Below are 20,905 nucleotides of genomic sequence, written 5' to 3'. Positions count from 1 at the left end.
TGATGGATTAGTATTATAGGGGTATTTTTAGTTAAAAAAGGTATTTGAGGCCGGAACTCCGCTTTAAGCAAATCAGTGATCCTCAAATCATGCATGATTCAATACAGAATAATTCCCATTACTGCCTTCCTTAACACCTAAAGTCAAACAAGATGGACAAAAAAGGAAGAAAAAAGAAAAAGGGAGGTTACCTTTGCAGTGGTTTCCAATTCACAATGCATGGGTTAACTGCTCATTTTGCCTCTGGGATGATTAAAAGGTGATAAAATCCCCTTATTCCTCATCCCCCCACCAGCTGGCACTCCCCTCCATTGCCTGACATTCTGTGATGTTTGTGGGTTCTCCACAACATCAGAATGACATCAGAGATTTGCATCCGGTCAGGCAGTAAAGGAAAGTGGCTCAGAGGGTCTGGTCATGCAGCACCCAGGCCAGAAAACCTGCAGGAATGAGAAAGAAGGCAAGTATATCACGTATTCATCATTCCCTTGACAAAACGAGCAGTTAACCCTTGCACAGCGTGGAGAGTAGTTTTGTTTGCCAGAGTTCAACTCTAATGACAAGCATGCACTGGCTAACATTTTGCAACCTTCAACTCTCGATACCAGAACCTACCCCACAATTTCATAATGGTTGTGTGAAAAAAACACTCAAACATAAAAAAATAAATAAAAAAATACAAATTGTCGTAAGTATGAATATTGGAATAAACATTTAAATAATCAAATGTTTAGAAAAATCAATTCAAAATGTATGCGGTAATAAAGATATTACGGTTTGAAAAGAGGGTGGTTTTAAACCCAAAAAGCTCTTCAAGGAAGTACATAAGTAATGGCTGGTCTGAATCTTCTACTCTGTGGTCATATTTAATGTTTCTAAAAGGCATATAAACATAGATATATCTATAAGACATATATGTCGTCAGACCTGTGAACCTAATATTTCACATAGAATATACTTTAACAAGCAGTACCACTGTAAAATAATGCAGTGTTGTATTGTGCCACACTGAAACATAAGGACAGGGGGGGTCGGCATTTCCTGACACAAAAGCTATCTTACGTCTTGGCTGCTGGCACACCAGGTCATGATTTCCTCCCATATGCAGAGCGGTGCACAGAAGCGGCAATGAGGCACTGCTCATGGCATGCTGGTCTCCATATCTCACATCCATCCCATTCGCTTGTATGGGACACCACTTACAAGGGCCTGGGTTTGAAGCAAGAGGGGCTTCTGAGGCGACCAGCACTCCTGAACAGGTATCTACGTCTCATCAACACTTCTTTGCATCACTCTGCAAAAATACCTCCCTGCCCTACCCATTCCTGCTTTCCCCTGCGCTCTGCATCACAATCTTCCGACCCTTGCGCTCTGTTTCACTCCCTGACGACTGAGTGCTTTTTTCTCCCTCTAACATCAGGGCATTTCTACAAATAATGCCAAGCATTTCACTCCTGCGACCACCCACATCAGGGCATTTTTTTCACTTCCATTGATCAGCAATGTAGGGGGACTGTTACATAATCTTAACCACTCTGATTTTTATGATATGCTGTATGTTATATACAGTGGGTACGGAAAGTATTCAGACCCCCTTAAATTTTTCACTCTTTGTTATATTGCAGCCATTAGCTAAAATCATTTAAGTTCATTCTTTTTCCTCATGAATGTACACATAGCACCCCATACTGACAGAAAAACACAGAATTGTTGACATTGTTGCAGATTTAGTAAAAAAGAAAAACTGAAATATCACATGGTCCTAAGTATTCAGACCCTTTGCTCAGTATTTAGTAGAAGCCCCCTTTTGATCTAATACAGCCAGGAGTCTTTTTGGGAAAGATGCAACAAGTCTTTCACACCTGGATTTGGGGATCCTCTGCCATTCCTCCTTGCAGATCCTCTCCAGTTCTGTCAGGTTGGATGGTAAACGTTGGTGGACAGCCATTTTTAGGTCTCTCCAGAGATGCTCAATTGGGTTTAAGTCAGGGCTCTGGCTGGGACATTCAAGAACAGTCACAGAGTTGTTGTGAAGCCACTCCTTCGTTATTTTAGCTGTGTGCTTAGGGTCATTGTCTTGTTGGAAGGTAAACCTTCGGCCCAGTCTGAGGTCCAGAGCACTCTGTAGAAGGTTTTTGTCCAGGATATCCCTGTACTTGGCCGCATTCATCTTTCCCTCGATTGCAACCAGTCGTCCTGTCCCTGCAGCTGAAAAACACCCCCACAGCATGATGCTGCCACCACCATGCTTCACTGTTGGGACTGTATTGGACAGGTGATGAGCAGTGCCTGGTTTTCTCCACACATACCGCTTAGAATTAAGGCCAAAAAGTTCTATTTTGGTCTCATCAGACCAGAGAATCTTATTTCTCACCATCTTGGAGTCCTTCAGGTGTTTTTTAGCAAACTCCATGCGGGCTTTCATGTGTCTTACACTGAGGAGAGGCTTCCGTCGGGCCACTCTGCCATATAGCCCCGACTGGTGGAGGGCTGCAGTGATGGTTGACTTTCTACAACTTTCTCCCATCTCCTGACTGCATCTCTGGAGCTCAGCCACAGTGATCTTTGGGTTCTTCTTTACCTCTCTCACCAAGGCTCTTCTCCCCCGATAGCTCAGTTTGGCCGGAAGGCCAGCTCTAGGAAGGGTTCTGGTCGTCCCAAACGTCTTCCATTTGAGGATTATGGAGGCCACTGTGCTCTTAGGAACCTTAAGTGCAGCAGAAATCTTTTTGTAACCTTGGCCAGATCTGTGCCTTGCCACAATTCTGTCTCTGAGCTCTTCAGGCAGTTCCTTTGACCTCATGATTCTCATTTGCTCTGACATGCATTGTGATCTGGAAGGTCTTATATAGACAGGTGTGTGGCTTTCCTAATCAAGTCCAATCAGTATAATCAAACACAGCTGGACTCAAATGAAGGTGTAGAACCATCTCAAGGATGATCAGAAGAAATGGAAAGCACCTGAGTTAAATATATGAGTGTCACAGCAAAGGGTCTGAATACTTAGGACCATGTGATATTTCAGTTTTTCTTTTTTAATAAATCTGCAACAATGTCAACAATTCTGTTTTTCTGTCAGTATGGGGTGCTAAAAATTTAAGGGGGTCTGAATACTTTCCGTACCCACTGTATTCCTCAGCAAGGTGTATGTTGTTTCAACGGCTGCTAGTTACTAAGTAGCCTGGTACTAGCACAGACTAGTAAGATTAAAACAAGCACTGCACAGATTCAGACTATTTAACAGTGTTCTTTTATATTATGCCAAATATTTGGCCCTATGTAGCCAAGCCTACTTTTCATCACAACGCATGCAGCATTTTCCTTTCACCATGCTGTCCATCTTTATGAAAGTTGGGGGGTGTGTTATTGAAGTCAGTCAAGTTGAGATCCCAAAGAAGCTGAGGGTGCTACACGGAGGACCAAATATGCATTATACTTTGAAGGAAGGTTTATACAAGGCAGAGCGAAACGTGAGGCCTTCGAAAAAGAGTGGATAAGGTCGAGACCTGAACTTTAAAATGTACCTAAAGTAGACTACACTGCATCTGACACAAACAAAAAATGCTCATTATTTTAATTTTTGATATACAAAGCAAACTCACCCATCCATCCATGACTCCATGCTTTATTTACTGTGAAATCACGTTGAAAAACACCCCCCCTAGCATTGTGGCTGTGGCCATCTTTAGTAAGGGCAGATTTATGTAGAATTTACTTCCTAGAATCCATATGCCAAAACCCTTTTCTCCCCCCTGGTGATCCAGGGGACATATGACATCTTTTGCAAAAAGACTAAAAAAAAAAAAAACACAAGAATACAAAAACACAAGAATACAAAAAATACTTTCCAAACTATTTACTAATGCTAGCAGCATAATTATTAAAAAGAGTCAGTGTTGATTGAGAGAGTGAAACTCGACTTTAACCGGTTGCCGACCGCCGCACGACTATATACTGCGGCGGTCAGCCCCGGCCAGGCAGAGTGACGTATCGGTACGTCACTCGCCTGTCACTGACTTGCGAGCCTATCGCGGGCGGGCGCGCGCCCGCCGAGGCGCGCGCCCGCCGCGGCTCGTTCACAGGCAAGTCAGTGCGTGTGACCGGCGGACTCGATGTCCGCCGGCCACACTACGATCGCTCCTGTGAAGGGAGAAAGACAGAGCAGCTTGTGTAAACAAGCTGCCTGTCAGTTCTCCCTGTGTAAAAGTAAAGATCTGACCGTTCTACTATGTAGAACGGTTGATCTTTGCTTTTACACCAATAGCCATGTCCCTACACAGTAGAAAGCACGCCCCTAGGACACACTTAACCCCTCCCTGTCCAATAAAGTTAACCCCTTCCCTGCCAGTGTCATTTTTGCAGTAACAGTGCATATGTATAGCACTGATTACTGCAGTAATGTCACTGGTAACCCCAAAAGTGTCAAAAATGTCAGTCAAGGGTCCGATCTGTCCGCCGCAATGTCGCAGTACCGAAAAAAAAATCGCAGATCGCCGCCATTATGCGTTAAATAAAAAAACACCAAAAATGACAAAAATCTTTCTCTTTGTTAGTAAACGCGATAACTTTTGCGCAAACCAATCAAAATACGCTTTTTGCGATTTTTTTTACCAAACATAGGTAGCGTAAAACAAATTGGCCGAAAAATGTTAAAAAATTTTGATTTTTACTTTTTTTTTGGGGGAATTTCATATAAAAAAATGTGAAAAATATTGTTATTTTTGCAAAATTTACGCTCTTTTTTTGTTTATAGCGCGTGATCAAAAAATCGCACAGGTGATCAAATACCACCAAAAGAAAGCTCTGTTTGTGGGAAAAAAAGGACGTCAAATTCGTTTAGGTACAGCGTCGCACGACCGCGCAATTGTCCGTTAAAGTCACGCAGTAAAAAATCGCAAAAAAACCCCTGGTCCTTTAGCAGCCAAATCCTCCGGGGCTTAAGTGGTTAACGTCAATTTCTGGTCAATACCTGATTGTAGGAAGGCCAGAAGGCAAGGTACAGAAGTAATCTCCGGAACTGAAGTGCCTATATTTAAACAGGCTAAAAAAAAAAAAAAAAAAAAAAAAAAAAGATTTCTAGGTGTGATAATATCTTTCTGGAAAAGACTTTTCCTGCTTTTAGCAATATAAGCAATATAGGAATCGCAGACTCAGGAATCAGACTCAGAAACCCTTTAAAAACCTGGGTTTCAACAGCCTTGCCATTAAAGCCGGAGACTAAGAAGGCTATCTTGGGATATCCAATCTGGTCTGCTTGGAAGAGGCTAGGGCTCATCTGCTAAAAGTCCAAGTGTGTGTTCCAGGTACTTCTAGGCCAGTTTAGTGCATTTAAAATTCCCTTGCTCTAATTTCTGGAGCAGACAAGGTAAGATTCACCCTGGAGGTAGGGCATAAATTAGCCTGAGACCAGGGGGATTGATCAAGACATCTGTGGCGCGAGCATCCCTGGTTCTGGCAACAAACCAAGGTTGTTTTTTTGTTTAATCTGGAGGCCAGGATATCTACATCCGGAATCCCAATCTTTGGCATATTAGAAAGGATATCTGGATAAAGGGCCTAAATCCTCCTTTCACTTGTCTACTCTGGACTGCAGAAATCACTGGACAGTGAGTCTCTGTCATAAAGATGATCTGGTTCACCTGCTTAACCACTTTACTACCAGTCACGTAACCTCTACGTCGGCTGACTTTGAGTGGTTATACCGGGATGATGCCTCTAGCTAGAGGCATCATCCCGGTACCGTTGTTTGAAGCCGACGGTCGGCTTTCCGTCGGTAACGATCGATGCGGCTCGGGAGCCGCTCGATCGTTACCCGGGGGGGCGGGAGGGGACGTCCCCCCCCCTCCCGCCGCCTTCCGCGGCTTTGCTCGGGGCTCCCGTCCCGCCGGGAGCCCCGAGCACCCAGCCGGCACGTCCGCCGGCTGGAAGGAGTCCCGATGAATGCCGGAAGCGGCATCGATCGGGTCTCCGATGACGTAACCCGGAGGCGGCGTCCATGACGTCACTTCCGGGTTACTGTGCTGCAAAAGGCGGCAGATTTGAAAAACGGCTGTATGCAAAAATGCCGTTTCGGCGTTTTGCATACAGGGAAGTGTAGTGGAGGGGTCTAGGGTCTTTTAGACCCTCGATCCCTCCATAAAGTGTACCTGTCACGACATATTGCTGTCACCAGGGATGTTTACATTGCTTGTGACAGCAATAAAAGTGATCAGATTTTTTTTTTTTTTTAAAAAACCTGTAATAAAGTTTAAAAAAAAAGAAAAAATAAATAGGAAAAAAAAAAAAAAAAATTTAGCCGTCCCCGTCACCGTTAGCTCGCGCACAAAAAAAAACGTATACGCAAGTCGAGCCGCAAATGAAATCGCTGTTCAAACCACACATGTGAGGTATCGCCGCGATCGCCAGAGCGTGGGCAATAATTAAAAAAAAAGAGCTACACACTAACTCTAAACTGGTAACCGTTAAATAAATTTAAAGCGTCGCAGATTGAGATCTCTATTGACCGTAGTTTGTCGCCATCCCACGGGGGGGCGCAATTTTAAACCGTAACATGTTTGGTATCTATTTACTCGGCGTGATATCATCTTTCACAATATACAAAAAAAATGGGCTAACTTTACTGTTTAGTATTTTTTAAATGCAGTGAAATGTGATTTTTCAAATTTTTTCCAAAAAAATGGCGTTTTAAAGACCGCTGCGCAAATACCGCGTGACAAAAAATTTTGCAATGACCGACATTTTATTCTCCAGAGTCTTTGCTAAAAAAATATATATAATGTTTGGGGGTTCTAAGTAGTTTTCTAGGAAAAAATACTGGTTTTAACTTGTGAACAAAAAGTGTCCGAAATAGGGCTGGGGCTAAAGTGGTTAAAGCAGCAGGCTCCTAATGCATATTACATTGTTTCACTGCACCCTGTCAGAAGGGGGCTCCAGTGCTCTAGGGCCAACCTGATAGCTCTGAGCACCAAGATGTTGATGGGAATCTTGGCTTCTCCCAATGACCATGTTCCTTGGATTTTTAGGGATTGGAACACTACTTCCCAGCCTGAGTGAATTGAATCTGTTGTGATAACTTTCCAGTGACAGTAACCATCAGAGATACAGAGTGGCCCTGTCCGTGGCACTGGACTCTACATAAAGTCCAGGCTTCGCTCGTCATGGTGGGCATAAGGGTATTCAGGTACGGGATTACATTGCAACAGACCACAGCCCTGGACCTGTATCTCACCTGCATAGGATCCAGTGCCCAATGCAACATGCATGAAGTTCAGGTATTTTTCCCAAGGTTTTACTGAGGTTGCATGTATCTAGATACACCATTTATATGCTGCCATAATAAAGAAAATAAACACACCAGAAGCACCTGGGGTACTTCCAACCAACTGTAGAAGTAGGAGAGATTATATGGCCAGAGGTATTAGAGTTACTATTAGGGAGCATGCAAATCAAGGTAAACCCATAACCTTTGCAGAGAAAACAGTTGTGGGAAACCATCTCACACTGAAAGGCAGAAGAGGCACTGTAAGTTCATGCACAGCACAGCGCTGAGTGATGCAACACTTAATTTTGAAGTTTTAATATGTTCAAAATATAATGTGAGAAAACAGAGATACTGTAATGTGCCATGCTCATGTGGGGGCTGTGCCCCAAGACTCACCATAATAGCAGGCCTGGAAATCATTTGGCAGTCAACTAGCACAGTGACAAAGCACTGGACAGTGTCACATGCAAAACCCAGTGAATATGTCAAATTCCAGGCAATCTTCACACCTACCATGGACATATTCTCTAGGGAGTCTTCTGGAATCAGGATCACACCAAAGATGGTGTCACTGATACTGTTCCCCGATTACCAAGATAGAATACTAATGTTTCTGGAGAGTGCCACAAGCAGAGTTGAGTGCCTTAAGGTTTATATTAAAGGCTAACATTGCTATTAATAGTCATCAGCCGAGCCCTCCAAGAAGAATCTTAATGGAAGGGGGAAAAAAAAAAAAAAAAAAGTCTTGATAGAAGATGGGAATATGGAAAAATACAAAGCAACATGTTACTTTTGTATCGTTTTGTTCATCCATCTGCAGATGTCTTCAGTTGAAGCAACCTGACAAGTAAAATCAGATGTGTTTTGTTGTTGTTGTGGTTATTATTATTATTAAAATGGGCCTATGTTTAAACCCTTATTAGCCTTTAGTTTACTCCTAATCAGCCCCAAATAACTTCTTATTCCCCTTCTCCATCAAATTATTATTTTCCTGCTGAACACATACATTATCACCTAAAATACTGTAATATCTAACTCCTGGCATGACAGCAGGTTAGGAAAGGACATGGTACCAGACCTCTGTCTGCAGATGTGCACCGCATCGTCAAGGGGCTGGCTGCAAGAAAACAGGAAGAACGAGCTGACTGCCCATATTTTGAATTCAAGGTGCACGGTCCACTTTATTAAGTCGAACAATGAGAATGTCAGGGAAATTATGCAATCATATTTTAAAGGAAGTCAAAATTAAAACTGCCTAATTTTAGCCCGCTGCAAACTGACCACTTCCCGTGCGGCCTATTGTAACAATACGGATAGGTGGGTGAGCTCTTGGACAGCATATGTCATCCTCCCTACTTGCATGCAGCAAGTTAAATCGGCTATCGCGGAACAAAGCGATTAGTACCAGGCCGCTGTGATTGGCCTGGGTACCATGTGATTGTTGTGACCATGTTCACCAGTAAATAATTGTCATAAATGGATATCATGATTATTTACCTACTATAGTGATCTCTCATTGGTCACAGTGATCACGGTACAGGGCCAATCACAGCAGCCCAGTACCATGTGATAGCTGTGGACAATCGCATCACAATAATAAGCCATGAACGAAAGCTGTTCTGGACAAGTAAAACGAATTGCTGTTACTGTGATTATTGATCTTGGTATGATACCAAGATACAAAATGTCCAGTCTATAATCAGTCCAAATATTGAAAAATTCTCACATATGTGGTATCGCCATACTTAGGAGTAGCAGAATGGGATTTGGGGTGTATTTCTAAATATGTCCATGCTGCATGTGAGAAATATCATCTTAAATTGACAACTTTGTGTAGAAAAATGAATTTTCATTTTCATTCTGTGTTTCCAAAAACTTGTGGTAAAAAAAATTAAGTCTCCAAAATACTCCCCATGCCTCTTAGAAAATACCTTTGTGTGTTTACTTTCCAAAATGTGGTCATTTATGGGTGTTTCTACTGTCCTGTTGCTCCAGGGCCTCCAAAAACGGGCATAGGTATTCAGTAATTAAATGCATTATTTAGGTCCCTAGAAAGCCTGAACGCGATCCTTGGATTTTGGACCCCTCTGTATGACTAAGCTGTGAAATAGTCTTATATGTTGTATCCCCATACTCGGGAGGAGTAACAGAATATGTTTTGGGGGTGTCATTTTAAGTAAGCCTATGATGTGCATTAGAAATATCTTTTTGTCAACTTTGCACAAAAGTTTTCTGCATTTTGCCAAAAGACTCACTATGCCTCAGAAAATACCTTAGAGGGTTTGCTTTCCAAAATGTGGTAATTTTATGTGCTCCAGTCTCCAAAAATGGGATAGGTAGTCAGGAAGTTAGATTTGTAATTTATTCTCCTTGAAAACCCAAAGGATCTCCATGGAATTTGGGCCCCTCTAGGCTGTGAAAGTATGTTGTCTCCCCATACTTGGGAGGTATAGCAGATCGTGTTTTGGAGTGCAAAAATAAGTATACCTGTGCTGTGTGTGAGACATAACTTGTTAACCTGACAACTTTGTGAAAAAAATAAAAAGTATTTTAATTTTCCAATTGTGACAAAAAAATAAAAAATAAAAAAAAAAAAAAACTCCCCATGCCTCTTACTAAACACCTTAAACTGTGAAAAAAGGGGTCACTTTGGAGCATTTGTACTATTCTTGCATTTTAGGGCCTCAATAAATGAGACTGGGCTGATCAATTTTCAAGTAATTATATATGTAACTAAATAAATATATATGTAAAAAAAACGGAATTTTTGTAAAATCTTACCTGTAAAATTCCTTTCTCTGAGTCCTCCGACAGTCGCCGCCTCTTCATATTCGTCACATATGGGTATTAGACTTTGCTCCGAAGGAGTAGCTAGGCAACAGAATATGTTAACAATAAAGCTTTAACATATCCCACCCTCAAGGGGTGGTCCCCTCAGTCAATACCCTCCTACTTCCTGCAACCATATCTCAGTTTTAGTGGAATAGCAGTAGAGTATACATACAAACCCCAAAAGAGGGGCGGGGGCGGCGACTGTCGGAGGACTCAGAGAAAGGAATTTTACAGGTAAGATTTTACAAAAATTCCGTTTTCTCTTACGTCCTCCGACAGTCGCCGCCTCTTCATATTCGTCACATATGGGGACGTCCCAAAGCAGTGCAAACATGAGGGGTGGGAAACGCATCCGCGCCGAAAGGCAACGCAGTCTCCACATCAAAGAAAGGAACCTTACCAAAGGAAGGAACTAGCTGGGCAACAGCAAAAATAAGTGCTCAACAGGAGCAACAACCCAGGAAAAGACAAAAAACCAGGGGATACAAAACTTATCCCAACAGCCAGGAGTCCCCAACAAGGGACCCTAGGGAACAGCCGCACTAAGAACCTTGCGGCCAAAGGAAGCATCCGCCGATGCCTGAACATCTACTTTGTAGAATTTTGTGAAAGTGTGCACGGTCGACCAAGTCGCCGCCTTACTCACCTGGGCTACAGAAGCCCCATGACGACAGGCCCAAGACGTACTCAGAGATCTAGTAGAGTGCGCCTTCACAGGCACAGGGGGAACCTTCCCCTGCAAGGCATAAGCCTGTTCAATGGTCTGCCTGATCCATTTGGCAATGGTAGAGGCGGAAGCCGCCATGCCCTTCCGAGGACCCTCTGGAAGAACAAACAAGGAGTCCGTCTTTCGAAAAGACTCAGTCGATTTAAGGTAAACCCTAATCGCTCGAACAACATCCAGAGAATGCAATCTCACCTCCTTAGGATGTTTAGGCTTCGTGCCCAACGAAGGCAAAACAATATCCTCGTTAAGATGGAATTCCGAAACTCGTTTCGGCAGAAAAGAAGGATTAGGTCGCAAGACCACCTTATCCAAATGAACAACCAGGTACGGAGACTTGCAGGACAAAGCCGCCAGTTCCGACACTCTGCGAGCCGAAGTGATCGCCACCAAAAAGGCGACCTTTTTGGACAACATAGACAACGAGATCTCCCTGATCTGTTCAAAAGGAGCACGTTGTAACACAGACAGGACTAGATTCAAGTCCCAAGGGGGCAAGGGATCCCTCCTAGGAGGAACCAGATGCCGCACACCCTGAATAAAAGTGCCAACCAAGGAGTTGGAAGCTACGGGACGTTGAAACAGAACGGCCAGCGCAGACACCTGACCCTTTATCGTAGCCAGCGCCAAACGCTGATCGACACCCGTCTGAAGGAAAGACAGCACACGGGAAACCGAGTACGTGCGGGGTGAAAACCCCCTGGACTCACACCAGGCAAAATAGGCCTTCCAAGTACGGTAATAAACCTTTCCCGAGGAAGACTTCCTCGCGTTGATCAAGGTATGAACAACCTCTGGAGAGAGACCCTTCTCCTTCAGGACCTCGGTCTCAACAGCCAGGCCGTCAAAGCCAGCGACTGTAAAGCAGGATGGTAAATCGGTCCTTGAGACAGTAGATCGTCCCGAAGAGGCAGACGCCAGGGGGCGTCGACCGCCAGATTCACGAGGTCTGCGTACCAGGACCGGCGAGGCCAGTCCGGTGCCACAAGAATCACCGTGCTGCGTTCCGAGTGTAACCTGCGAAGGAACCGGGACAGCAACTGAATCGGTGGAAACGCGTACATCAGCCTGTACTGATGCCACGGGGCCACTAACGCGTCCGACGCGTCCGCCCGAGGGTCGCGCGTCCTTGCCACGAACCTCTTCACCTTGTAGTTGAGGCGAGACGCGAACAGGTCCACATCTGGAAGACCCCACTTCGCGCACAACATCTGGAAGACAGCCGGGTGGAGAGACCATTCCCCCTGATCCAGGGTCTGGCGACTCAGATAGTCCGCCTGCCAGTTCACCACTCCCGGAATGTGAACCGCCGTTATCGCCGGGACATGAGTCTCGGCCCAAGACAGAATGTCGGCCACTTCTCGAGCCGCTCGGGCACTCCTGGTGCCCCCTTGGTGGTTGATGTAGGCCACCGCCGTGGCATTGTCCGTCTGCACCCGAACCGGGCAGCCCTGCAGCCGGTCCGTCCAGCGATGAAGACAGAGCCTTATCGCACGCAATTCCAGAATGTTGATCGGGAGGGAAGACTCCCCCTCCGACCAGGTCCCCTGGGCGGACAGAACGCCCAGAACACCACCCCAGCCCGACAGGCTGGCATCCGTGGTGATTATCGTCCACGAGGTCGGACGAAACGACTTGCCCCCGGACACCAACGGGGACTGGAGCCACCACAGGAGGTTTTCCCTGGTGCGATGACTCAACGAGATCTGAAGATCCAGAGATTGAGGTCGCCCGTCCCACTTGGACAAGATCTCCGCTTGGAGACCCCGCGTGTGAAACTGCGCGAAAGGAATCGCCTCGAAAGCCGAGACCATCAATCCCAGACATCTCATACACGTCCGCAGAGACGAGTTCGGAACGTCCCTGAGGGACCTGACTTCCTCCTGAAGAGTCCTGAGTTTGTCTTCCGGCAGGAAGACCTTCGCCTGCACCGAGTCCAGTATCTTTCCCAGATAGGGAAGACGAACCGACGGACTCAGAGTCGACTTTGGAACATTTATCGTCCAACCGAACTCCTGCAGAGTTTGCATCGTGACAGACAGGTCCTTCTCCAGACCCTGACTGGTCGCAGACCGAATCAGAATGTCGTCCAGATACCCCAGGACAGAAATGCCCTGGGCTCTCAATAATGCCAGAACCGGTGCAAGCACCTTGGTGAAGACCCGCGGAGCCGAGGCGAGCCCAAAGGGCAACGCCACGAACTGGTAGTGATCCTCCGCAATGGCAAATCGAAGGTATCTCTGATGACCCTCGAATATGGGGATGTGAAGATACGCATCCTTCAAATCGATGGAGGCCATGAATTCCCCCGGAACCAGGGCAGCCACCACCGAGCGCAGGGATTCCATGCGAAACTTGCGAACCCGCACAGAGCGGTTCAGAGCTTTCAAGTCCAGAATTGGACGAACCTTGCCCTCCTTTCTGGGCACAGTGAACAGATTGGAATAAAACCCCCGAAATCTGTCCCGATGAGGCACCGGAACCACCACTCCCTGAGCCCTCAGGTCCCGCACCGCCAGGCGCAGATCCCGCAGGCGCTCTGGAGACAGTTGTAGATTTGAGGGAAAAAATCTGCTCTCTGGCCGAGAGAGAAACTCGATCTTGTAACCAGATCGAACGATTTCCAGAACCCATCTGTCCCGCACACGGGCCAACCAGGGCTGAAGAAAACCGAGCAAGCGTCCCCCCACCCCAAAACTGGGTGAGGGCGCCCCTTCAGGCCGAACTGTTATGGGCCGCAGGTCCGGATTGGCCGGACTTCTGTTTTCCAGACCAGGGCTTCTTCTGAGAGCCCTGGCCCTTGAACGGTTTGCCCTTGTAGTGCGGCCGAAAGGCACGAAAGGACCCCTGAGGGGGCCGAAAATTAGCATGCTTCTTCCCAGAAGCCCCCTTAGCCTTGGGGAAATGGGGCAAGAGAGTGCTCTTACCCCCAGTAATCCCCTTAATCAACACATCCAGGGACTCCCCAAAAAGGCGAGACCCATCATAAGGCAGATTGGCTAAGGTTTTACGTGAAGATTGGTCCACCGACCAACATTTCAACCAAACCAGGCGGCGAGACAACACCGCCACGCTGTGCACACGCGCGGCCAACGGAATCAGGTCCAGGTCCGCATCACACAGATACATGACACCCTGGTGGATCTGATCCACCATATCCAGGGTCGCCGCTGAGGCCGAATCGGCCACTAGGACGCGCCTAAGCATCTGCGTCCAACTTGCGATCGCCTGGGCCGCCATGAGAGAAGCAAACAGAGCCTTAAGCATAGAACCCGTAACAGAATAAGTATGACGGGCAAGAGACTCCAGTCTCCTATCCGTGGCATCACGGAAAATAGAGGATCCCTCTGCCGGGATCGCAGTGGCTTTGTTCAAAACCGCAATAGCATGATCTACTGGCGGAGGCACACACCACCGTTCATCAGTGGCAGGCGAGAAAGGATAACGCAGCTTAAATTTACTTGGTACCGCAAAAGGCTTGCGCAAATCGCGCCATTGGTCCTTAACAGCGCGCTGAAAATCAGCATTGCAGGGAAAGACCTGCGGCGTCCTGCGTTTTCTCTGCGTCCCATAAGCCGCCAAGGCAGCTGGGGGACACACCTCGTCCTGCAAACGTAGCGTCTGCTTAATGGAAGCAATCAACTCATCCATGATTGCAAGCTCTTCAGGCGAGCCAGGGGGAGAATTATCAACCCCCTCAACTTCAGCCTCTACCTCAGACCCCACTAGATCCAGAGAGGAGCGGGACCCCGATAGGGGGGTCCCCGCCAGAACAGCCCCATCCCCTTCACCCTCAGAATCAGAGGACAGAGCAACTCTGGGCCGTTTAGTAGATTGAGCAGCCACCAGCATTTGCACCTGTGCAGCAAGGCCAGCCACAATAGTGGCCAAATCCCCCCCTGGGGGGGAAACAGCGGTCCCCTGGCTTTCCACCAAGACTGTGGGAAATTTGCCCTCCTGAGAATCCATTGCCCCTGTATGCCAGACAACCAAGGGTTAACTGCCCCCTTACAGCAAGCGCGGCAAGCGCAGCCCACCGCACCACACTCAGGCACAATGAGACCCCCACAGGGAATATACAGACTGAATACAGGCAATGGAACACAGGAATAGAAGGATAAAACCTGAGGAGACTCCGCTGCTGCTGCTGCCTCGATCGGTGCTTCCAGGAGAGAGGAAGTGATGCTGCCAGGGCGCTCTATGTAAGCCTATGGAGGCTACAAGAAAATGGCCGCCGTGCATGTAAACCATGCGGCCGGAGCGGGCGCCGGTAAAATGGCGCCGTTTGGCGCCGAAATCGCCGCTCCACAGTGCATAAATCACACACAATATCATCCCATAATATGGATACATGTTAGATCGCCGCAGCGATCGCTGTATATGCCCCAACATGCCATTAAAAACATGCCCCACAGCACACAGCTCCTCACACTGCCCAGCCTGACATACTCAGTGTCATACAGCTCCCCCCCCCCCCTTGCAGCCCACAGCATGCAGCCGAGAGATAGGGAGACAAGCAGTGTGATTAAAGGCAGGTGACACAGTCCCAGACTGAGACCCCCCCAGACAGACAGGTCCCCACATAGATACACTTACCTCACATGGCGTGGGGAACCCGCACAGGCGAACAAGCCGCTGCACATGAGGCAGGGAGAGTCGCTACTCAAGACGCACACAATGGCGGTTCAGAAACCGCACAGCGTCCGGTGAGGTAGCCACCTCACCAATCATCCCTGCACCGAACAGGGATGGGTCGTTCACCGTGCCAGGAGCGTTACCTGGCTGAACGCTCGATGGCAGACTGGGAAGCCACTGACCCACGACCTGCGACCAGGGGGATCAGCCCGAGACCCAGTCCGCATGATCCTCTTCGTCCGAAGAACTAACTAATGCTGACAAAAACAACAGCTAAGTAAAGGTAGAGAGAAAACTCAAACAAAATATCAAAAAGAAGAAAGAGTCTGGGACAAAAAGTCCCAGCACAGAGAGAGCCAGCCACTCCTGACAAGCTAGACATTAAAACTGAGATATGGTTGCAGGAAGTAGGAGGGTATTGACTGAGGGGACCACCCCTTGAGGGTGGGATATGTTAAAGCTTTATTGTTAACATATTCTGTTGCCTAGCTACTCCTTCGGAGCAAAGTCTAATACCCATATGTGACGAATATGAAGAGGCGGCGACTGTCGGAGGACGTAAGAGAAATAAAAATTATATATATATATATATATATATATATATATATATACACACACACACAGTATCTCACAAAAGTGAGTACACCCCTCACACTTTTGTAAATATTTTATTATATCTTTTCATGTGACAACACTGAAGAAATGACACTTTGCTACATTGTAAAGTGGTGAGTGTACGACTTGTATAACTGTCCATTCACACTATGTTGGATCCGACTTCGGGGCGACCTGTGAAGTCGCGTGCAGCGCGACTTGCACGGACTTCATAAAATGAATGTCTATGCAAGTCGCTCCAGGTCGCCCCGAAGTAGTACAGGACCCTTTTTCTAAGTCGGAGCGACTATTAGAACCGGTCCTGTACTACACTATGGGACGCGACGGTGCGTGACTTGTCAGGCTGGCCAAGTCGCCTGACAAGTCGTACCAGTGTGAATGGAGACTTAAAATGTAAATTTGCTGTCCCCTCAAAATAACAACACACAGCCATTAACGTCTAAACTGCTGCCAACAAAAGTGAGTACACCCCTAAGTGAAAATGTCCAAATTGGGCCCAATTAGCAATTTTTCCTCCCCAGTGTCATGTGACTCAGTGTTAAAAGGTCTCAGGTGTGAACGGGGAACAGTTGTGGTAAATTTGGTGTTCTTGCTCTCACTCTCTCATACTGGTCACTGGAATTTCAACATGGCACCTCATGACAAAGAACTCTGAGGATCTAAAAAAAAAAATTATTGTTGCTCTACATAAAGATGGCCTAGGCTATAGGAAGATTGCCAAGACCCTAAAACGGAGTTGCAGCACGGTGGCCAAGACCATAAAGCGGCTTAACAGGACAGGTTCCACTTAGAACAGGCCTCGCTATGGTCGACCAAAGAAGTTGAGTGCACATGCTCAGCGTCATATCCAGGAGGTTGTCTTTAGGAAATATAGGTACGAGTGCTGCCATCATTGCTGCTGAGGTTGAAGGGGTGGGGGTGGGGGTCAGCCTGTCAGTGTTTAGACCATACGCCGCACACTGCATCAAATTGGTCTGCATGGTTGTCATCTCAGAAGGAAGCCTCTTCTAAAAGATGATGCCCAAGAAAGCCCACAGTTTGCTGAAGACAAACCAGGCTAGGACCATGTTCTGTGGTCTGATGAAACCAAGATAAAAACGTATTTGGTTTGGATGGTGTCAAGCGTGTGTGGTGGCAACCAGGTGAGGAGTACAAAGACAAGTGTGTCTTGCCTACAGTCAAGCATGGTGGTGGGAGTGTCATGGTCTGGGGCTGCATGAGTGCTACTCCCAGCACTCATAAATGCCAACATGTACTGATGTACTGTGACATACTGAAGCACAGCATGATCCTCTCCCTTCGGAGACTGGGTCGCAAGGCAGTATACCACCATGATAACGACCCCAAACACACCTCCAAGACGACCACGGACTTGCTAAAGAAGCTAAGGGTAAAGGTGATGGACTTGCCAAGTAGGTCTCCAGACCTAAACCCTATTGAGAATCCCTGGGGCATCCTCAAACAGAAGGTGGAGGAGTGCAAGGTCTCCAACATCCATCAGCTCCGTGATGTCGTCATGAAAGAGTGGAAGAGGACTCCAGTGGCAACCTGTGAAGCTCTGGTAAACTCCATTCCCAAGAGGGTTAAGGCAGTGCTGGAAAAATGATAGACACAGCTCCTGATATTCATGACCATTGGGTTATACTGCCCCCTAAAGGAGTAGGACACTAGTCAGAAAATAATTCTGGCTACACCCTTGGGCAGTCCCAGGGTGTATACTTCCTCTGTCTGCTATAGCCACTAAGATTTGTTACAAGCAGTGTGAGGAGAATTATAACTCCTCAGAGGGGTGTGTGCTGTGTACATCAATGAACATCAGAGAAATAGATTTTACAGTAGGTCAAAAATTCCATTTTCTCTTTCATTCATTGACGGACACAGCTCCTGATATTCATAACCATTGGGACATCCTCAAGCAGTGTTAAACATGAGGGGTGGGAACAACAAACAAAAACCCAAAGCTAAACATTAGCCAACCAGGCAACAGGAGCTCAACCAAACAAATGGCGCACACCTGGAAAAAAAAAAAAAAAAAAAAAAAAACACACAACACCCCCTCAAAGAGGACCAGGTCCTCCTAAACAGCAGCCTGCAAAATCTTGCGGCCAAAAAAACATCCGCAGATGCCAACACATCCACTTTATAAAACTTTGTAAAAGTGTAGGTGGCCACCTTGCAAACCTGTGTCACTGACGCCTGATGACGGAAAGTCCAGGAGGCACTAAGCGCCCTAGTAGAGTGCGCCTTGACAGGGAAAGGAGGAAACTGACCCCTGATGGTATAGGCCTGAACCACCGTCTGTCTGATCCACCTGGAAATGGTCACAGAGGAAGCGGACAACCCTTTTCGAGGAGAGAGTCTGACTTCCTGAAAGACGCTGTAGCTGCCAGGTACACCCTAATTGCCCGGACCACATCCAAGGCATGCAAGGCAATTTCCTTCGAATGTTTAGGCCTGGGACTCAGGGAAGGCAAAACAATGTCTTCATTCACATGAAAATCAGACAACAGTTGGAAGGAACTTTGGACAAGGGCGAAGAACCACCTAATCCCTGTGAATCACCAGGTAAGGTGAACGACAGGATAATGCTGCCAGTTCCGACACCCTGCGCGCAGAGGTGATAGCTACTAAAAAGGCCACCTTCTGGGACAGCGTAAGCAGGGGAATCTCCCGAATATTTTTAAAGGGAGGCGGCTGTAGAGCTGAAAGCACCAAATTAAGATTCCAAGGTGGCAACGGAGCCCGCACTGGAGGAACCAAATGTCGGACACCCTGAAGAAAGGTACGCGCCAGGGAGTGTGTAGCCAAAAGGTTGTTGGAAGAAGACCGCCAAAGCTGATACCTGGCCCTTAAAAGGTACTCAAGGCCATTTTCAGTTCAACCCCCCCCCCCCCCCCCCGAAGGAAGGTCAAGATCCGAGCCACCGAGAAGGAGCGAGGAAAAACCCCAAGAGGCTCACACCATGCAATGTATGTCTTCCACGTATGATGGTAGATCTTTGAGGTAGATTTCCTAACTTTCCAGTGTAGGAATCACAGATTCCGATAAACCCCTATTCTTAAGCACCTTGCGTTCAACAGTTAAGCAGTTAAAGCCAGCCACTGTAAGATTGATGGAAGATCGGTCCTTGGAACAGCAGATCCTCCCTGAGAGGAAGCTGCCAAGGAACGTCGGCGACCAGCCGCACCAGATCAGCATACCAAGCCTGGCGAGGCCAGTCCGGAGCCACTTAAAATGACCAGAATCCCTCCTAACTTGATCCTGCATAGAAGTCTTGGCAGAAGTTTGAGGAGGAAGGTGTAAATCAGCCAATACTGACCCCACGGGGCCACCAGCGCGTCTGTGGCATCCGCCAGAGGATCCCTTGACCAAGCCACAAACCTCTGCACCTTTCTGTTGAGCCGAGACGCCAACAGATCCACTTCGGGGGTGCCCCACTGGAGACATAGCTGATGAAACCCCTCCGGATGAAGGGACCACTCCCCATGTTCCAACACCTGCCGACTGAGGTAATCCGCCTGCCAATTTTCCACCCTGGGAATATGAACAGCGGAAAGGGCTGGAACGAACCGTTCTGGCCATCTTAGAATGCCAGCTACCTCCAGAGCCACCAGGACACTGCTTTCGCCCCTTAGTGATTGGTATAGGCCACGGCTGTGGCATTGTCCGATTGAATGCGCACTGGACAACCCTGACGACGATTCGTCCAATGATCCAGATACAGTGTGATCGCTCGGAATTCCAAAACATTGATCGGTAGTCTGGACTCTTCTAGTGTCCAGATCCCCTGAGCAGAATGCTTGCCAAGGATGCCTCCCCAGCCGGACAGGCTGGCATCCATGGTGACCACTGTCCAATATAAAGGGAGGAAGGATTTTCCCCGCCGAAGTGCCAGAGAATGAAGTCACCATATTAAGGACTCTTTCGTGCCCCGATTCAGCTGGATCTGATTGTCCAGAGACTGTGGAGTCTTGTCCTATTTGGCCAGAATTTCCCTTTGCAGGGACCTCGTATGAAACTGTGAAAAACGAACCTGCCTCGAAGGTACACACCATCAGGCCCAGCACCTGCATGCAAGTCCAGAGGGATGACCATTTGTTGGACAGCAGGAGGCAAATTGCAGCCTGCAATTTCTGGAGTTTGTCCAGAGGAAGGAGCACTCTGGCTAAGGCCGAGTAAAAAATCAGGCCCAGATAGTATAGCTTTGTAGACGGAACCAGAGCAGACTTCTGAAAATTCAGAATCCAGCCGAACTCCCGCAGAGTTCGTACTGTGATCTCCAGGTTCTCCAACAGAGCAAGTAGTGCAGTACCGCGACCCCCTGATTAAGTCATGTGATGTGACGCAACGTGTAGGGCCCAGCAATACCGGAAGTGAGTGACATATGAGCTCGGCGCTCGCAGATGCTAGACTCAACTGTTTGTTTTTAAAAGTGATAACTTTAGTTTCTTATAAATAATCAAACAGTACTAATAAATTATCAAACAGTACTACACTATGGAGTCGCTCCTTTAAATATCCATTTTGGAATGGAGCAGAGCGAAGTGGAGCTTAAAGAGAAAAACCCCAATCTAAGACAAGGCACCAAACTAGGTGGGAGGTGAGAGGCTTGCACACCCTTAGGTGTATGTTTACACTGAAGAGTTGCATGGATTTTTCACTTGCTTGTCACTAAGTGTGCTGTTTAGATTCACAGAGTGTGGACACCAAACTGACACAGGGCGTATTGCTATTACCTTATCAGTGTAACAACATCATTGGTGAAGGACATTGTGTAATTTATCCAACAGGACTTTTTTTTACATTTTATTACTGAATACATTTTTTTTGTTTATTTT

General features: G+C 47.1%; 1 protein-coding gene across 1 annotated transcript in view; it reads right to left on the bottom strand.

The window, feature by feature from the left end:
* The window catches only part of LOC309560749 (ubiquitin carboxyl-terminal hydrolase 12-like), a 106,596-nt gene that overhangs the window by 60,839 nt on the left and 24,852 nt on the right, over positions 1–20,905 (bottom strand). The window lies entirely within an intron of this gene.

The sequence above is a fragment of the Pelophylax lessonae genome (assembly GCF_965119305.1).
Source record: "Pelophylax lessonae genome assembly, chromosome: 7".
NCBI classification, from domain to species: Eukaryota; Metazoa; Chordata; class Amphibia; order Anura; family Ranidae; genus Pelophylax; species Pelophylax lessonae.
Note: the sequence above shows the minus strand (reverse complement) of the source record. Positions and strands in the feature narration are given on the sequence as shown.